We start from the raw sequence: 19,546 nt of genomic DNA on the forward strand, positions 1-19,546 counted from the left end.
GCTCCGTGTTGAAGAGCTGGAGTCCTTGCTTCAAACACTGAGACACATCAGGGAGGGGGAGAGTTACCTGGACTCTGTGTATCACGAGGTAGTCACACCAATTAGATTAATTAATTCAGATGTAGTCCGTGGCCAGGGTCAGGATGGTGTGACTAGAAGTGAGGCAGGTGCGGGGACCAAGGAGGTAGTGTTGGAGGAGCCGCAGCCCTTGCACTTGTCCAACAGGTTCGAGGCTCTTACTCCCTGTGGGAACAGGAGCAGGAACTGCAGGGAGGATGAGCAACCTGGCCACAGCACCGTGGACAGGGGGCCATTCAATTGGGGGGAGTTAAAATAAATGTTGTAGTGGTAGGGGATGGTGTCGTTAGGGAGATAGATAGAGTTCTTTGCAGCCGAGAGCGAGAGTCCCGAAGGCTGTGTTGCCTGCCCGGTGCCAGGGTTAAGGACATTGCCTCTGGACTGGAGAGAAAATTGGAGTGGGAGGGGGAGGATCCAGTTGTCGTGGTCCATGTTGGTACCAACGACATAGATAGGACAAGGAAGGAGGTACTGCTGAGGGAGTTTGAGCAGCTAGGGGTCAAATTAAAAAGCAGAACCACAAGGGTAATAATCTCTGGATTATTACCTGAGCCACGAGCGAATTTGGCTAGGACAAATAAAATTAGAGAGTTAAATGCGTGGCTCAAAGTCTGGTGTGGGAGAAATGGGTTTTGCTTCCTGGGGCACTGGCACCAGAACTGGGGCAGGAGGGAGCTGTTCCATTGGGATGGGCTTCACTTGGCCAGTGCTGGGACTAGAGTCCTGGCGGATCATATAACTAGGGTTGTAGAGAGGGCTTTAAACTGACTAGTGGGGGGGAGATTCCTAGAGAGCAAATAATAAAAATGACAACAGAGAAGGTCATAGACTTAGGTTGCAGTGGGGAAATTAAAAATCAGTGCGTGTCAGGAAGGGGCAGAAGGTATGCAGTAAAAGCTAAAGTACTAAAAAGGGGAAAAGCAGGAACTAAGTGTCACAAAACATCTTTGAAAGTTCTCTATCTGAATGCACGTAGCATTTGTAACAAAATAGACGAGTTAATGGCACAAATAACTACATATGGGTATGATCTTGTGGCCATTACAGAAACATGGCTGCAGGATGACAATGCCTGGGGATTAAACATACCAGGTTATTTAACGATCAGGAAGGACAGGCAGGAAGGAAGGGGAGGTGGGGTGGCTATGATAATAAAGAAAGGAATCACTGTAATAGAGAGAAATGATATTGGGTCAAAAGATCAGGATAATGAAACAGTTTGGGTGGAGGTAAGGAATAATAAGGGGAAAAAACACTAGTGGGCGTAGTCTATAGGCCTCCGAACAGTGGCAACTCTGTTGGACGGAGTATCAATCAGGAAATAGTTGAGGCTTGTAATAAGGGAACATCTATAATTATGGGGGATTTTAACTATCATATTAATTGGACAAATCAAATTGGGCAGGGCTGCCTTGAGGATGAGTTCATTGAGTGTATTAGGGATGGGTTTCTTGAGCAGCATGTAACTGAACCGACCAGGGGGCAAGCAACCTTAGATCTGGTCCTGTGTAACGAGACGGGATTAATTAAAAATGTCCTAGTAAAGGATCCCCTTGGAATGAGTGGCCATAACATGGTTGAATTCCATATTCAATTAGAGGGTGAGAAGGTTGGATCTCAAACAAGCGTGCTAAGCTTGAATAAAGGAGACTATGAAGGTATGAGAGCGGATTGAGTAGAGTGGATTGGGACAATAGATTAAAGGGTAAGACGATACATGATCAGTGGTGTACATTTAAGGAGTTATTTTACAACTTCCAAAAAATATATATTCCACTGAGAAGAAAAGAGTGTAAAAGAAAAGACAGCCATCCGTGGCTAAGTAAAGAAATTAAGGATAGTATTCGACTAAAAACACGGGCATATAAGGTAGCCAAATCTATTGGGAGGATAGAGGATTGGGAAAACTTTAAAAGAGAGCAAAAAATAACAAAAAGATTGATTAAGAAAGGGAAGATAGATTATGAAAGTAAATTAGCATAAAATATAAAAACAGATAGTAAGAGTTTTTATAGTTATATAAAAAGAAAAAGGGTGGCTAAAGTAAATGTTGGTCCCTTAGAGGATGAGACCGGGAAATTAATGGTGGGAAATATGGAGATGGCAAAAACACTGAATGAATATTTTACATCAGTCTTTACAGTAGAAGACACTAAGAATATCCCAACACTGGATAAACAGGGGGCTAAAGGGGGGGATGAGCTAAACACGATCAAAATCACTAAGGAAGTGGTACTCGGTAAAATAATGGTACTCAAGGCGGATAAATCATCTGGACCTGATGGCTTACATCCTAGGGTCTTGAAGGAAGTGGCGGTTGGGATTGTGGATGCATTGATAATAACTTTCCAAAACTCCCTGGACTCGGCAAAGGTCCCGGCAGACTGGAAAACTGCTAATGTAACACCCTTATTTAAAAAGGGCAGTAGACAGAAGGCTGGAAACTATAGACTGGTTAGCCTAACATCTGTGGTAGGTAAAATTTTGGAGTCCATTATTAAGGAGACAGTAACAGGACATTTAGAATATCATAATTTAATAGGACAAAGTTAGCATGGTTATATGAAGGGGAAGTCATGTTTGACAAATTTGCTGGAGTTCTTTGAGGAAGTAACATATAGGGTGGATAAAGGGGAACCAGTGGACGTAGTGTATTTAGAATTCCAAAAGGCATTTGACAAGGTGCCACACAAAAGATTATTGCTTAAGATAAAAAACCACGGGATTGAGGGTAATATTCTGGCATGGATAGAGGATTGGCTATCTAACAGAAGGCAGAGAGTTGGGATAAATGGTTCATTCTCAGACTGGCAATCAGTAACTAGTGGTGTTCCACAGGGGTCAGTGCTGGGGCCCCAGCTCCTTACAATCTATATTAACGATTTGGAGGAGGGGACCGAGTGTAACATATCAAAGTTTGCAGATGATACTAAGATGGGAGGGAAAGTAGTGAGTGAGGAGGACATAAACAACCTGCAAGGGGACATCGACAGGCTAAGTAAGTGGGCAGAGATTTGGCAGATGGAATACAATACTGGAAAGTGTGAGGTTATGCACTTTGGCAGGAAAAATCGTAGAGCAAGTTATTATCTTAATGGCAAGAAACTGGAAAGTACTGAAGTACAAAGGGATCTGGGGGTCCTGATGCACGAAACTCAAAAGGTTAGTATGCAGGTGCAGCAAAGGATTAAGAAGGCCAATGGAATGTTGGCTTTCATTGCTAGGGGAATAGAATATAAAAATAGGGAGGTATTGCTTCAGTTGTACAAGGTATTGGTGAGACCGCACCTGGAATACTGCGTACAGTTTTGGTGTCCATACTTAAGAAAGGACATACTTGCTCTCGAGCCAGTACAAAGAAGGTTCACTCGGTTAATCCCGGGGATGAGAGGATGGACATATGAGGAGAGGTTGAGTAGATTGGGACTCTACTCATTGGAGTTCAGAAGAATGAGAGGCGATCTTATTGAAACATATAAGATTGTGAAGGGGGTGGATCGGGTGGATGCGGGGAAGATGTTGCCGATGATGGGTGAAACTAGAACTAGGGGGCATAGTCTTAGAATAAGGGGCTGCTCTTTCAAAACTGAGATGTGGAGGAACTACTTCACTCAGACGGTGGTAGGTCCATGGAATATGCTGCCCCAAAAAGCTGTAGAAGCTACATCATTACATAAATTTAAAACAGAAATAGACAGTTTCCTAGAAGTAAAGGGAATTAAGGGTTACGTGGAGCGGGCAGGAATTTGGACATGAGTCTAGGTTCGGATCGGTCATGGCCCTGTGGGTCGCGGAGCGGGCCCAGGGGCCGTGTAGCCTGATACTGCTCCTATTTCGTGTGTCTAATTCTGTTAGATTCAGGAGATGGTTCTGTGATAGTGGATTGGCGGTTAGGATCAGATCAGCCATTACTTATTGAATGGCGGAGCAGGCTCGAGGGGCCGATTGGCCTACTCCTGCTCCTATTTCTTATGTTCTTATGTTCTTATGATTTAAGTGAGACATTTTTTGTAGGAATGGTGTCATGTGACGATATCAAAAAAAATACAGAAAATGTGCAGCCCTCAGAAATGGACAATGCTGAACATAAAGTCAATGCAGTAAAAGTGGACAAATGGATGATCCCACTGCAGATAAATGGAGCATTAGTTACATTGATACTGGACACTGGGGCAAAAGCAAACTTAATCAGTATGAGTGACATAAAAAATAAGAAAGAAAAGCCGAAAATAGTCAGTACTACTGAAGAGCTATGATGGACAGAACATAGATAGCTTAGGTGTATGCAGACTTAAAGTGACAGTCAAAGACAAAGTGCATCATCTCTTGTTTTCTGTTGTGGCTGAACGACTTGATTCGATACTAGGTGACAAAGCTTGTGAAGACTTAGAACTGGTCAAGAGAGACTACCGTATAAACTGTGCCATAAGCAGACCAGATGACTCAGGTGATGAAGCAGAGAGCCCATCAAGGATGAAAAGGCGAAAGGTATCCATGTCTTCAAAAAGCCTAGTTTCTCCAAGAAGAAGGAAAAATACTTTAAGGTCAAAGAGAAGCCAAAGGAAGAAAAGCACAAAGAGGAAAACACAAGGAGAAAAAGTCCAAAGATATAACCGCAGCAGATGTTGTTAAGCAGTGGAAAGAGAAAAAGAAAAAGAAGAAGCCTGCACCAGAGCAGGAAGCAGTTCCGGAGGATACTCATTCTTCCCTCAGGCCAATCTTTGGTGTTCCATTAGCCGAGGCTGCTGAGAGGACTATGCTGTATGATGGGATCCAGCTGCCAGCAGTTTTTCGAGAGTGCATTGACTCCATTGAGAGTTATGGCATGAAGAGTGAAGGAAACACTGAAACCCTCTCCAAGCAAAGATTGCAAGGAGACCTCGATCTATTCAAGACCAGATTGATGAGAATGCCGCAACTGCATCTTGTCATTCACCTCCAGAACAATGTCATGAAGACACATCAGACTTACCCGTGTTGAGAAGATCCACACGTGAAGTAAAAGAGCCTGATAGACTTAATCTTTGAGTACAATGTAAAGCTTTGAATAGGGCTGGCTGTTTTGAAAATGTTTATGTTTATAGAGCACTTACAAAAGTGTTACTGATATTATCTTTATTGTTTTCTTGAAAGTTGATTGATATTGATTTTGTTAAACCTCAAAGAAAGGGGGATGTAACGATCAATAACATGTCATTCAATAGTGGACACTAGGTGGAGCCGTAGAGCTGTGTAGAGCTGTATATAAGACTACACTACTCAGCTGTATATATATTAAGACTACATTATCCATGAGGCACTAGGCTACCCACAAGGCAACAGTCAAGATCGAAGCCTCTACAGATACTGTACCAGTCCACATGAGCTCAATAAAGTAACTAGCAAAAGCTAGCTGTGTTCATAATAAGAATGTCTATTTATTAATGAACATAACAGGGACAATGGGAAGATAGAATGGTGTCGGACTGGACATTTGCAGCGCTCAGATATACATTTATTACATTTATTACTGACACAGATCCCCCACCCAATACAAAAATAATAATACAGACACATCTAACTATATTAGTAAATAACAGAGATGCAAAATCATTTACATTCAACACATTAGCAACTCGCAAATACACGTGTATCTAACATGGGCACATCTAAATATATTTAAAAGGATCACAGGTTATTGATTGCTAAAAAAAGACTTTAATTGAGTGTCTTTAAGTCCTGAAGTAAATATGCTAGTTTACATTAGCCTTCTTCCAAAGCCACTGGAGATTGCTGTGGAATGATATGGGCCCTATCTGATAATTTATGATGTGGAACTGCAAGTTTGAAGCACAATGGATTGATTCCACTGGCCCTGTTCTGCTGACTGCCAACACAATACATACTTACAACCAATGAAACAAACCTGCCTTGGATGGAAGTGGGCTTCGTTTTCTGGAAGGAATAAATCAACTGGGCCGAAAAATTACCTCCAAAAAATCTAGATAAAATCGTTCTGTATAAGTAAAGGATAAATTGTCAGAAGTGGAATTCGAACACTCGCCTCTAGAGGAAATTGCAACCTAAACAGAGCGCCTTAGACCATTCGATCATTCTGACCTCCTGATTCAAAACCTAATGACCCTGCAGTTACACACTGAGGTAAACAAAACGCGAACTGTTGCTGGAAGGCCCTGGGATTTCACTGTCAATGTGTTCTGTGTATGAGGAGGCCTCGCTGGGCCATGTGGTATCTTGCTTCACTGGCAGTAATGCGCTGCTTTCACTGCAGTGGGTCCCCCAGTGATGGGTATTAGGATTATTTCTTTTCTTGTTTTATATAAATGACCTGGAGTTGGGTATAGGGAGTCAAATTTCAAAGTTTGTGGATGTGTTGGCAACGTAATAAGTGGTGAGTATGTTATTGGCAGATTTCAGGAGGACATAGACAGACCGGCGAAATGGTCATGGCAGATGAAATTTGACAAATTAATTAAGTTTGGTAGGAAGTATCAGGAGAGTCAAAATAAACCACGTGTTTCATTTAAAGTGGGTGCAGGAACAGAGCGACCTGGGGGTGTACGTTCACATGTATTTGCAGGTGGTGGGACAAGTTGAGAAGGCTGTAAGGAGGGCATTCGCGGTCCATGACTTTATAAATCGAGGATTTGAGGAAAAAGCAAGGAATTTATGTTCAAACTTCATAAAATACTAATTAGGCACAAGCTGGAGTATTGTGGCCAATTCTGGGCTCCACAGTGAGGAATCATGTCAAGCCCTCAGAGAGTGTGCAGTGGAGATTTACTGGAATGGTACAAGTGATGAAAGACTTCAGTTAGGTGCAGAGCTGATTCAATACTAACATTTAAAAGGTAATTAGATAAACACTTGGAAATAAAAAAAATATGCTGGACTATGGGGAACCCGCAGGGGAGTGGGATTAATTGGTTCACTCTTACAAAGGCTCGATGGGCCGAATGCCCCCTACTGTGCTGTAATATTCTATGATTCTATGTTATCGATTTCCATGGTGTCACCTATAGGCGAGAGATGCAAAGCTCTGCAGAACTCTGCTTCAGTGGTATCTTGTTCCCCAGAAATGGGCTGTAATGCGCTGTCTGAGGCCACATTCGCTGCTATTTGCCAGCAGCGGGTTATTGAAGAGAGCTGCTTTCGCGGCCTCACTCATTCCAGGCTCTAGAAAACAGCAACAAAACGATAGATTTGTTGCCGTGTCTGAAATGTAGATTAAAACAGTTGTTATTAACCGAGGCAGCCCTGCAGGATCTTATAATGATCTCTCACAAATCAACTGAAGCCAGTGAGGATGTGAATATCATTTTGCTTTTCTAAAATAAACGGTGTGACTTTCATTGTGGAAACATGGAGAGCGTCTGGTGTGGCTCACTGCGGAAATATCCATGTCACAGTGAACCAGCTCTCCTGCAGCCAGTGCAGCCTCCCATCCGTCCTTTCGGGGCCTAGTCTGCTAAGATGAATTCTGATTTCCGTGAAGCCAGTCTCAGGCTTTTATATATTTTTGATGTGCTTGCTATCCGACCGCAGGGTAAATGTTGGGAATATCAGCCGGGCCCAGCTGGCAATGTTTGCAGCACATTTGTGTTCATTCGTTGAAACCTGAAACAGTGAGACAATAAGGTAAAGATTACTCGATCGTTAATGGAACCATCAATTATTTGAGCTGACAGCTGACCTTGTCAACCGATTGTGCCAACGAGACCCAACCCTTTCCAAACTGAAACACCGAGCTACAACCTCAGATTACAGCGACCAGTATGGATCGATGATGTATTCCAAATTACTTTCAGTCTGATGCAGATAAGTGGAGCATTGGAGACTGCATTTTATACATTCCGAATTCCAATGCCCTGTCAGCTCAGCCCGCTGATCTATTCCCATTCCCAGCCCTTTTTCAAATTTCGATGATGTCCATCCTATAACCAAGTTTGCTGATGGCATTAAGTTAGGCGGCAAAGTAAGTAGTGTAGGTGGGAGCAGAAAGTTCCAAAGAAACATTGATAGATTAAATGAGTGGGTACAACTGTGGCCGATTGAGTTCAAAGTGGAGAACCGTGAGATCATCCACTTTAGACCTGAGAAATATAGATCAGCGTATATTCAAAAAGGTGAGAAGTTAGGAACCGTGGAGGAGCAGAAAGTGTTAAAAGTCTACGTACATTAATTACTTCAAACTGCTGGACAGGTACAAAAGAAGATGAAAGGTTCATGGAATTGTAGCCTTCATCTCAAGTTGGCAGTAATACAGAGTGGTGGAAGGTCTGCTGGACGTCTGCAGGAAAGATAGGGAAATGGTACAGGGGGGAGCAGTAGTCTTAGTGACTAAGCGTGAAATCACTTCAATCATAAGAGAGACTATAATGAGAGATAAGCAGGCAATGGAGACTTTATGGTTAGAATTAAGAGCTAGGAAAAATTTAAGACTGCAGTGGGAGTTGAGTAGAGGCCCTCTGATCGCAGCTGTGAAGTGCTAGATTTTATAAAGAACATAAGAACATAAGAAATAGGAGCAGGAGTAGGCCAATCGGCCCCTCGAGCCTGCTCCACCATTCAATAAGATCATGGCTGATCTGATCCTAACCTCAAATCTTCTATCACTCTGCATCCACCCGAACCCATGTGAGGCGAAAAACCAGATAAAGACCCAATGGCCAATTTGGGAGAAAAAAATCTGGGAAATTCCTCTCCGACCCATCTAGGCGATCGAAATTCTTCCAGGAGATCACTCTGTCCATATATTTTCTACAGTACTTACCTTCTGTAAAGGCGATCTCCACCCCAGCCAGGAACAGGAATAAAACCATCTCCTGAAATCTAACACAGAATTAGAACACAGTAGGTGCAGAACAAGGCTACACGGCCCCTGGGCCCACTCCACTACCCACAGGGCCATGACCATTCCGAACCTAGACTCATGTCCAATTTCCTGCCCGCTCCCCGTAACCCTTAATTCCCTTTACTTCTAGGAAACTATCTATTTCTGTTTTAAATTTATTTAATGATGTAGCTTCCACAGCTTTCTGGGGCAGCAAATTCCACAAACCTACCACCCTCTGAGTGAAGAAGTTTCTCCTCATCTCAGTTTTGAATGAGCAGCCCATTATTTTAAGATTATGCCCCCTAGTTCTAGTAAAAGCAGAAATTAGACAAGCGTGTAGGAAAAGCAGAGTGGTTTTAATGGAGGATGTAAATTTTCATATAGATAGGGATAAGCAGACTAGCACCTATCAGAAAGTTAATTTATTGAGTGCATCCGGAATAGTTTTCGACAACAATATGCCTTAGAAACAACACACGGGCAGGCCATATTTGATTTAGGAATGAGTAATGAGTCAGATTTATTCAACAGGCTAAAGGTGCATGAATATTTATTTAATAGTGATCATAACATGATCGAGTTCAACGTAGTGTTTGAAGGGGAGAAACGCGACACAACTACTAAGATTCTAGATTTGGGTGGGGCCGACTTCAACGGATGAGGCAGAGACTGTCCACATTAAACTGGGCAAATCTGTTAATAGGTAAAATGACAGAAGATCAGTGGGAGGCGTTCAAAATAAATTTAACATGGTACGGAATCAGTTTATATCCCTGTGGGGCAAGAACTCTACTGGACAAAAAAACAGGCATGGACGACTAAAGAGGTAAGAGACAGACAGCGTTAAAATAAAATAAAAAGCATACAAAAATGCTAAACATAGCACAGATCCTGGCGAATGGGAAAGATACAAAGAACAGAGAGTAAGAGCAGATAGTAAGAGCTACAAAGAGGGAGTATGAACAGAAAGAGACTGGTGAAATGGGCAGACACATGGCAGATGAAAGTTAACGCAGAGAAGTGCAAAGAGATATATTTTGGTCGGAAGAATGAGGAGAGGCAATGTAAACTAAATGGCACTAATTTAATGGGGCCGATTATTTGCTTTTATCGGCTCCCTCTGGAGATCACTGGCCCCGAAACTGCTCAGAATGCTCTCCACTGCAATTTATTAACCAGCTCTAAATGGTTCAATTTTAAAGAGGGTGCAGGAACAGGGAGACATTGGCTGTGGGCACACAAATCTTTGAAGGTGGGAGGACAAGGTGAGAAGGATGTTAAAAATGATTAGGGTTCCTTTCTTTTATTAATAGACGAATAGAGCATAAAAGCAAGGAAATTATGCTAAACATTTATAAAGCACTGGTGTATTGCGTTCAATTCTGGGCACCACATATTAGGACAGAAGTCAAGGCCTTGGAGAGAGTGCAGACTAGAGTTACTGGAATGGTACCAGGGATGGGGGACCTCATTTATGGGAAGAGACTGGAGAAGCTGGGATTTTTCTTCTTAGAGCAGTGAATGTCAAGAGGAGAGTTTATAGAAATATTCAAAATTATGAATGGTTTTGATAGAGATAAAAAAGGAGAAACCTTAAAAATGTAAAAGAAAATATGATAAAATCCACCCAGGCGCAGTTGGGGGTCGAACTCATGATATCCGGCTTATGTGACAGATGGCCTTACCACCTGGCCACCACGCCGTACATCAGCCTTTGCCTTGAGGTTGAGGGAAGGCAGAACAGACACTTGTATACGGGAATAAAATGAGATGGTGGAGCCAGCAAATAACCGCCTCATTTAGATGAATCTTTTCGTAAAACCTTTCAGAGAATCAGAGAATCATACATCACAGAAGGAGGCCATTTGCCCCGTCGTGCTCTTGGAAGAGCAATCCAATTATTCCCAGTTCGTTCCCCATACCCCTGCAAAATTTTCCAATTCAAGTATTTATCCAATTCCCTTTTGAAAGTTACTATTGAACCTGCTTCCTCCACCATTTCAGGCAGAGCATTAAGATGATAATAACTTGTAATGTAAAAAAGAAAATCTCCTCATCTCCCCTTTGGATCTTTTCCAATTCGATGTCGTCTGTTGTCGTCTGGGTGTTGCCAGGAGTGGAGGATTTTGACTCTGAGGAAAGATTGGAGAGGCTGGAGTTGTTTTCTTTGGAACAGAGGAGGCGGAGGGGAGGCTTACTTGAAGTGTATAAAATTATGAGCGGCCGAACTATAGTGGATAGGAAGCATCCATTTTAGTTAGCAGAGAGGCCAATAACAAGGAGGAATAGATTTAAAGTAATTGGTAGAAGAATTAGAGGGAAGTTGAGGAGAACTTTTATCACCCAAAGGGTGGCGGGGTCTGTAACTCACTACCTGAAATGGTGGTAGAGGCAGAAACCCTCATCATATTTGAGAAGTACTTGGACATGTACTTGATGTGCCGTAAACTGCAAGGCTATGGACCAATAGCTTGAAAGTGGGATTAGGCTGGATAGCTCTTTCGACCAGAGCCGATGACCCTCCTTCTGTGCTGCAAATTTCAAAGATTCTATGATTCTAACAGGTACTGATTTTCCTAGGTGTCCTGGGCATAGCTGTGTCCAACAGCCAACATCAATTCAATTTCAATTTCATTTGTCACGTAACCAAATACAACAAGTGAAATCCAGTAAGTGAAATGCTTTTTCCTTAACAAACCGAGCGCACCAAGCAGCAAGGACACTTTGCTACCTGGTACACACGGAGCCCGCAAGGACGGCAGCCATCTTCATCGGCGCCATAAAACAGCGCCCAAACAGGGACAGGAACAACATCACAGTGGAATCTTTCTGTGTAGAAATCGGCCGCCGTGTTTTCTTATATTATAAGCAGTGACTACGCTTCAAAAAGTACTTCATTTTCTGTAAAGCAATTTAAACAAAAATTACCATTCATGGGATGTGGATGTCGCTAACAATATCAGCATTTATTGCACAATCCCACTTGCCCTTGAGAGGGTGGTGATGAGCCCCTTTTTGAACCACTGCAGTCCGTGAGGTGAAGGGACCCAGAGTGCTGTTAGGGAAGGATGTCCCGGATTTTGACCCAGCGACAATGAAGGAATGACGATATATTTACAAGTCAGGATGGTGCATGCCTTGGAGGGGAACTTACAGGTGGTGGTGTTCCCATGCGCAAACTGCTTTTGACCTTCTAGGAGGTACAGGTCGCAGTTTTGGGAGGTGCTGTGGAAGAAGCTTTGGCACTTGTGTAGCGCGATTTTTACTTTCCACATATCAGCCCAAGCCGGAATGTTGTGCAGGTCTTTCTGCATGCAGGCCAGGATTGCTTCATTATCTGATGAGATGAGAATGGAACTGAACACTTTGCGATCATCGCTGAACATCCCCACGTCTGACCTTATGATAGAGGGAAGGTCATTGATGAAGCAGGTGAAGATTAACTCCTGCAGTGATGTCCTGGTGCTGACATGATTGACCTCCAACAACCACAAGCATCTTCCTTTATGCTAGGTATGTCTCTAACAGTGGACTTTCCCCCGTGTCCACCCACAGGTTCCATTGACTTCAATTTTACTCGGGCTACTTGATGGAACACTTGGTCTAATGCTGTTTTGCTGCTAAGAACAATCACTCTCACCTCGCCTTTAGAATCCAGCTCCTTTGTCCATGTTAGGATCAAGGCTGTAATGAGGTCTGGAAACTAGTGGTCCTGTCGGGACTCAAACTGAGCATTGGTGAGCATTAGGACGTCCCAAGGTCGTGAAAGTTGCTATAGGAGTGCAAGTTCTCTTTTTTACTGTTTAAAAACGACTAACATATGCATGATGTTTATTTGTAGGAACAGATGGTCATCGAGCTGAAACCTTAACCCTACCTTCCTCTCCCCACAGATCGTGCCAGGGTGTCCCAGCATGGCTCATTTATAAATGTTGATATTAAATAAGTGGTTCCTTCTGCAGTGAGGGAAGAGCTAAACTGACACCGCTGGCAGTTTTACTGAATGGTGTAATAAAGAAAAAATCTAATAGGTATTTGCAGTAGTAAGCTTTTTCTAAAGTGCTGAACTGGCAGTTGAGACAACCTAAGCAGTAGTGTTAGAACTGCATACTGTGTCAATTAGAGACAATTGGAAATAGTCGGATGTGGAAACCATAAGAGGCCTAGAGGATGTAAGTTCTGTTCTGGCAGGAAAGTAAAATAATGAGTTGGAAGTAAAGAGACCTACAGAGGCAGGAATGGAGGACAATGAGTCAGAAGTACAATGCTGATGAGACCCTGTCTGGCATAAACAAAGGTCATAGGTGCAACAATAGCTTGGGGGATAACGGACATATAGGTTTGCGATAATAAAAGTGGTACATTAATGTAACGCAGCATAGGCAACCAATCAGTGAAGATGCATACGGGCCAAGATCCAATCAGGTGGCAGGAATGAATTCTGACCGAGCTGGACATATATGTTTTAATGTATAAAAATGTAGTGTTTGCTGCACCAATTTGGTGAAGTCTGGCTATGACAGAGCAGATTGTCTCCCCACCAGTGTAATAAAGATGATTGATTATCGATCCGAAAACCTTGTGTCGAGTGTTGGTTTAAAATACTCCGCAGCAATTGGCATCACGAACAGGATCCCACATGGATGAGTGGCATGGACGAGTGAAGCTGAGCAAAAATGTGAGTTATTTTGAAAAACCACGTACAGTTAGGGCAAGGCAACACCGTCTCGTGTCCACCGCCCCCTTTGGAATCAAAGAACTAAAAGATTTGAATCAATAAGTCAAGCGGTCTTGGGGTTCAGGTGAAATACGCAGAACTATAGGCGTGGTATGTGTTGCAAGTAGTGCGTTAACTTTGGAGTAAAAGTCTAAAGCATACCTCTGACAATTCGAGTTACAAGCAATGCAGAAAGTTTAAGCATACCTCTGACAACTCCAGTTGCAAGTAGTGCTAAGCATACATCTGACAACAAATTACCCGAACAAAATTGTTGCAAGTATGGGCTCACCCTGCGAGAGTAAATAAGGGAGCTACCTCTGACAACTGCGGTTGCAAGTACCGTCTCACACTGTGAGAGTAAAGCAAGGATGGTACCTCTGACAACTGCGGTTGCGAGAGTAAAGGATGGGACATACCGCTAACAACAATTAACCATGGAAGTGAAAAACTCGAGGGGGCTCGGTGGGGTTGCTGATACACTATTTAATGGACAAAAATAAAAGATTCAATGACAAAATTGTTAATAACGATTGGCAACCGAACGACCCACCGGCCAAACAAAGAGAATGGTGGGCTAAAGAAACAAAATTAAAGGAAGAAAGGGCCATCATTTTAGTGGCTCATGCATATTATGAGTTGAGCAGCTGTGCTCGAGTTTGGACCAAAAACGGGTGCCAAAATTGTACCCAAGTACCCATAATGGCAACAGCTCCTGTAGTGCCATCTGAGGTGAAAAGAGTAGAGGAGGACAGGATAGGCTGGGATGCGCTGAGCTGAAAAGTTGCTGAACATGACCCCGACTATAATGATGGGGAAAACTCGCCCCCATATGACGACATAAAAGTGGCACCTATTAAGGTGGAATTTATTCCGGTCACCCCGGCGGTGCCTATACTTTTAGGGGCACCCCCAGGCACCGTAGCGATCCCAGCAGTACCAGTTCAGGTATAAATCACTTATGTATCTTTCTCCACAGGAGATAAATTAAAGTTGCTTCAAATTCTGCTGGAACTAAAGCTCCGACAGAGTATTGCCATATTCTGGCAGAAACTAAGAGAAATGAGAATATGTCACAACTTGCACAACCGGGATGTTGATGGATTAGCGAGGGCAAAAATGAGCGAAGATATGTTGGGTCAATTACCTCAACAATATAGGGAGGGGACATGGTGTCAAGATGTAGCCCCTGTAAACCAGCAATGAGATGTGGATTATACAGCTTTTAGGACCGCTGTTACACAAGTTATAGGATTAGCACCAGTAAACTGGGGACTAGTCATGGGAATTAGTCAGGGGAAAGGGGTGTCAACCCATGATTATGGAGAACGGAAGTGGACTAGTTTTGTAGCCCACTCCAGTATAATAGCACCACAACGAGACAATTTGGCATTTTTGAAAATGTACAAGGGCTGAGTCGTGCCCATCAGGCCACAGTACAATTGGATTGGTCACCATACAGACCTTTGATGAATTGATCAGATGGGCGACTGAGGTAGACAACCAGCAGAAAGTTAAGGTGGCTGCCTTGGAGGAACAGAGAGCTGCAGTAAAGGAGATGGAAGTCTGTATAAAATGCAATAGGCTTGGGCACAAGAGTTATCATTGCACATTAACTAGGAAAGACACAGGAAGGAGGTGTAAAAACTGTAATAAACCTGGACACGAACAGCGAGACTCTTGGTCCAAGGGAGGGGGGAAGGAAGGTCAAGGCTCAAGACAACAAGAGGCAGCGTGTAGCGAGAAGATAACGGGCGAGGCCAATATGAATAAGATTCAATTGATCGAACTAATCAAAACCCTGTCACAGTCCCGCTAGGTATCATCGGCCCTCGGTACAGGCACCGATCCCCGTCTGGAGCTAACAGCACTGTTATGGGGCCAGCAGTGCTATATGTTAGTTGACACAGGGGCATCAGTGTCTATAACCAATTTGGACCTCCCGCACACACAAACCTCAAAACCTCTATAAAGATACAAGGAGTGGGCGGGAAGAGCAATCGCGCTTACAAAAACGGGACACAATTATTGGAACTAGGAGGAATTTTTCTCCCATTCCAGTTATGGGCATGTGATAACCCAGAGGGAACAATCTTAGGAGTGGATAAAACAAGTGAACTGGACCATGTGACAGATGTATGAAATAAGACTGTATTATGAAAGTGCGTAAGTGATGATAAATTTGAAGCCAGGATTATGGCCAGTTATATGATAAAGATCGGTAGTAAAGGGATTGGGAACAATATGGAATATGGGGAGTCCTATGCCAGGCGGTGGAAGGAGTATGGGTCACCTCTAAACAGGACTGTGGACTAACTACAATTAACCCTATCATGATACCCAGACCGGAGCACAAGGCGCACAGACAATACCCGATAAAACCAGCAGCCAAAGAGGCCGTATTCAGGATAATAATCGAGTTACTGAAACAGGGAGTGTTAAAAGAAACCACAGCAACCACAAACTCACCAATTTGGCCGGTAGGTAAACCAGACAGATCAGAACTAGTGACTCTCACGGAAGCATTGAAATTGGCAAAAGGAAAACGAGTAAATATATACACAGACAGTAGATATGCATTTGGGGTAGTGAATGATTATATGATAGCATGGAATAGGAGAGGATATGTAACCTCTGGAGGAGGACAAATGCAGCATGAGGAAGTAGTGAGAGACCTAGTAGAAGCGGTAAAAGGAGCAGAAGAGGGAGCAGTGATTAAAATAAAGGCACACCGCAAGGTAGTGAGCGAGCAACAAAAAGGAAATATGCTAGCTGATCAGGCAACAAGAACAGCAGCGGACACAGAGATCCCTACACCAATAGCTGCAGGTAGAATAACAGCAGAGGAAGTGAACATTAAAAGAATCCAAGAGGAGACCGAAATGGAGGAGCAGGAGCAGTGGATAAAGAGAGGCGCAGCCAAAGGTAGAGATGGAATATGGAAAAAGGGTCACAGGGGAACTTGTTGAAAATGTACCATGAGCCAGACCATGGGGGGTGGAATGGCATGATAGGTAGGCTAAGTACAGATTGGTGGTGGAGTGGAGTGGGAAAAGATGTGGCAAGATACTGCAGACGCTGCATCATCTGTGGACAACACAACCCAGGTAGGCCCATAAAGGTTGGAATAGCCCACCAGCCACGACACAAAGGCCCCTGGGGAAACCTCCAATTAAACTTTACTGGAACCCTACCTCACAGTAGAGGGAAGAAATACTGATTAGTGATCATAGACCAGTTTACAAGTTGGGTGGAAGCATTCCCTACTGTAGTGCTCAGACTGTGGCCCGAATATTTGCATACGACGTGATACCGAGATGGGGGTCCCATTGCAAATAGGTTCAGATCAAGGTACCCACTTTACGGGAAAGGTAATGAAAGAAGCTTGTAAGTTACTGGGGGCAAGACAGAAGTTCCAAATCCCCTACCATCCGCAAAGCTCAGGCATGGTAGAGCGAATGGACAGAACCCTGAAAACAGCCTTAAGCAAGGCCATAGCCGAAACTGGACAGGGGTGGGTGGATGTCCTTCCATGTATCCTGATGAGGCTGCGAGCCAACTCAAACAGGATGACCGGACTGACACCATATGAACGCATGAGTGGACAAGCAATGTGTCTGCCGGATGTATTAGCATCTGGTAGCGAGGGGCTAGGACCATTAAACAATAAAAATATGAAGTACGTACAAACATTGGATAATCAATTGAAAGTGCTCTAACAAGAAGTTAAAGAACAACAAGACATCAGAGATAAAAATACACAAAAGTAGCGGTCCTCGGAGCACCTACCCAAGGTAGGCGAGCAGGTAGTTATTAAAATATTGCCAGAGAGATCGGGATTCTCACCTAGATGGACCAGAACATTTGAGGTTATCATGACCAGCGATATGTGCGCATGTATACATATGAGGGGAAAGGATAGATGGAAACATTGGACACAACTAAACCGGTACAACAATAACCCATCTGATCTTATGTCCCACAGAAACAACGGAATAAACACCAGAGATGAGCTACCTCTGGTGACAACCAGACCTCTGTTTAAATTACAGATAAACATGGATCCCGTAAGATGGATTGTCATAACTACCCTGATGACAGCATTTATAAGTACAAGTAACGGGCTGGAAGAAATGGACTGCAGGTTGAGATCCCATAATGGCGACTTCATGGAGGCTTCATCATATCACACAGTTAGGGGTGTGAAAAACAAGGAAAATGATGTTACAGGTGTAACGGTACCTGGGTGAACTTGGATCAACAACCATGCGGACCCTGTAGAATGAAAAAATGCCAGCAATATGGTAGAATGTAATAGACACTGGCAGATGTTGGCTCAAGTAGGGGGAGGATATGTCCTGAGCTGCACGGAAAATGATATAAGATGGACTATTGTACACGGCATTACAACACCTCAACCAACAACAACAAGGACCACACCACAAGGGTTAACCCTAGAAACAACAACACCCCCAATCACAACAATACCTGAAGAATGGAGGTGTCCGAAATGGACGCCTGGGCCTGAAAATGGACTGGTGATATTCACTGAGGGAGAACAATTGTATGATAGCGTGAGACACGAAATTGTACCGGTACTAATGAACTTAACCATGTTACAATGACCAGGATATTCTGAAAGGTTTACTAAAATTAGAAAATTCTATGCATATATGATAAAGAATGTAATTAACCAAGCTGCTGATGTGACAGGGGCTACTGACGTTAGGGGACATGCTGCATTTCACCAAAGGATTAAGAGGAGCTTAGTAACCGATATACCCATGGGAATAAACACGGGGACATCATTCATTAATGCCCTAGATATACAAGGTGCCCAAAGTAGTGTGGAACGACTACAAAGGGTAATACAACAGATTTTAGAGAAGGAAACTGGTTTGGTTCGACAAGGATCAGAGTTGGGAGGACATACGATAAGGAAGTTACTCAAGGGAATCAAGGTTATAGAGGACCATGCTAGCATTATCAACAAACCAAACCATAGAGATGAGGAACAGCCAAAAGACAGGGTAGGAAGAGGCTTGTGTTAAGCCTATGGCCAATGGATCACCGGACAGTTAAACACAATCTGGCACAGATACAGCGAGGCGAGGTACCAGACTGGATTAACAGCACACAGCTCTGTGGCCTGAGCCGGAATCCAGGCCCTCTGACTGCTTGTACCCTCAAAGGGATGACCAGAGTATATCCAGTGATACAAAAATGTAAAGCAGAAGTGACAGCAATGATAGGTATGGTACTCCTGATGCCAGTGGTGGGACTAGACATGGCTCCATACCCACAGTACCAGGTAACAAACATAGGCATAGTGAGGGGTGAGACATACCTCCAATACTATTCAATTGATACCTATGCCATCAGGAAGAATGATACTATGAGAGGCGTCTCCCGAAACGGATGCCACAGAAAGGCACGCTTATGGTGTGCCCACATCCAGTAGGAGAAGGCCCTATAGATGAGTGCACCTATAATAAGACAGAGAGTGTGTGTTGGACTGATCACAAGTTGATCACCATCACACCCGCTCAGGATATAAAGGCGAAGGGGAGTATTGTACAGCCACCACAGAGGCTGAGTACCAATAGAGTAACCTTGTATGTGCAATCACAATGCCTAACTTTTGCTTTACGCCAAAGATCCCTGTCACAATTGGACACACCAGATTGGTGTATGTACATTCAAGGGAGGAGATAAACCTAAATGTGCCAGATAGTCTAAAGAAAGAGTTGGTCAATTATGAAGTAGCAGTAGGGACCGCAATGCCCCACCTGCAAGAGGATCTGCAAGAATTGAAAGAGGATTTAAGTAAGATGGTGAAACAATACATAGTGCTGCAAAGGGACCTTGGGGAATTAGAAAGGGTAATAGAGATAGAGCTACAGGAGTTCCCGTGG

Source organism: Somniosus microcephalus, unplaced genomic scaffold (genome assembly GCF_052327205.1).
Source record: "Somniosus microcephalus isolate GS21.2 unplaced genomic scaffold, FLI_Smic_1.0 unresolved_chr1, whole genome shotgun sequence".
Classification (NCBI taxonomy): Eukaryota; Metazoa; Chordata; class Chondrichthyes; order Squaliformes; family Somniosidae; genus Somniosus; species Somniosus microcephalus.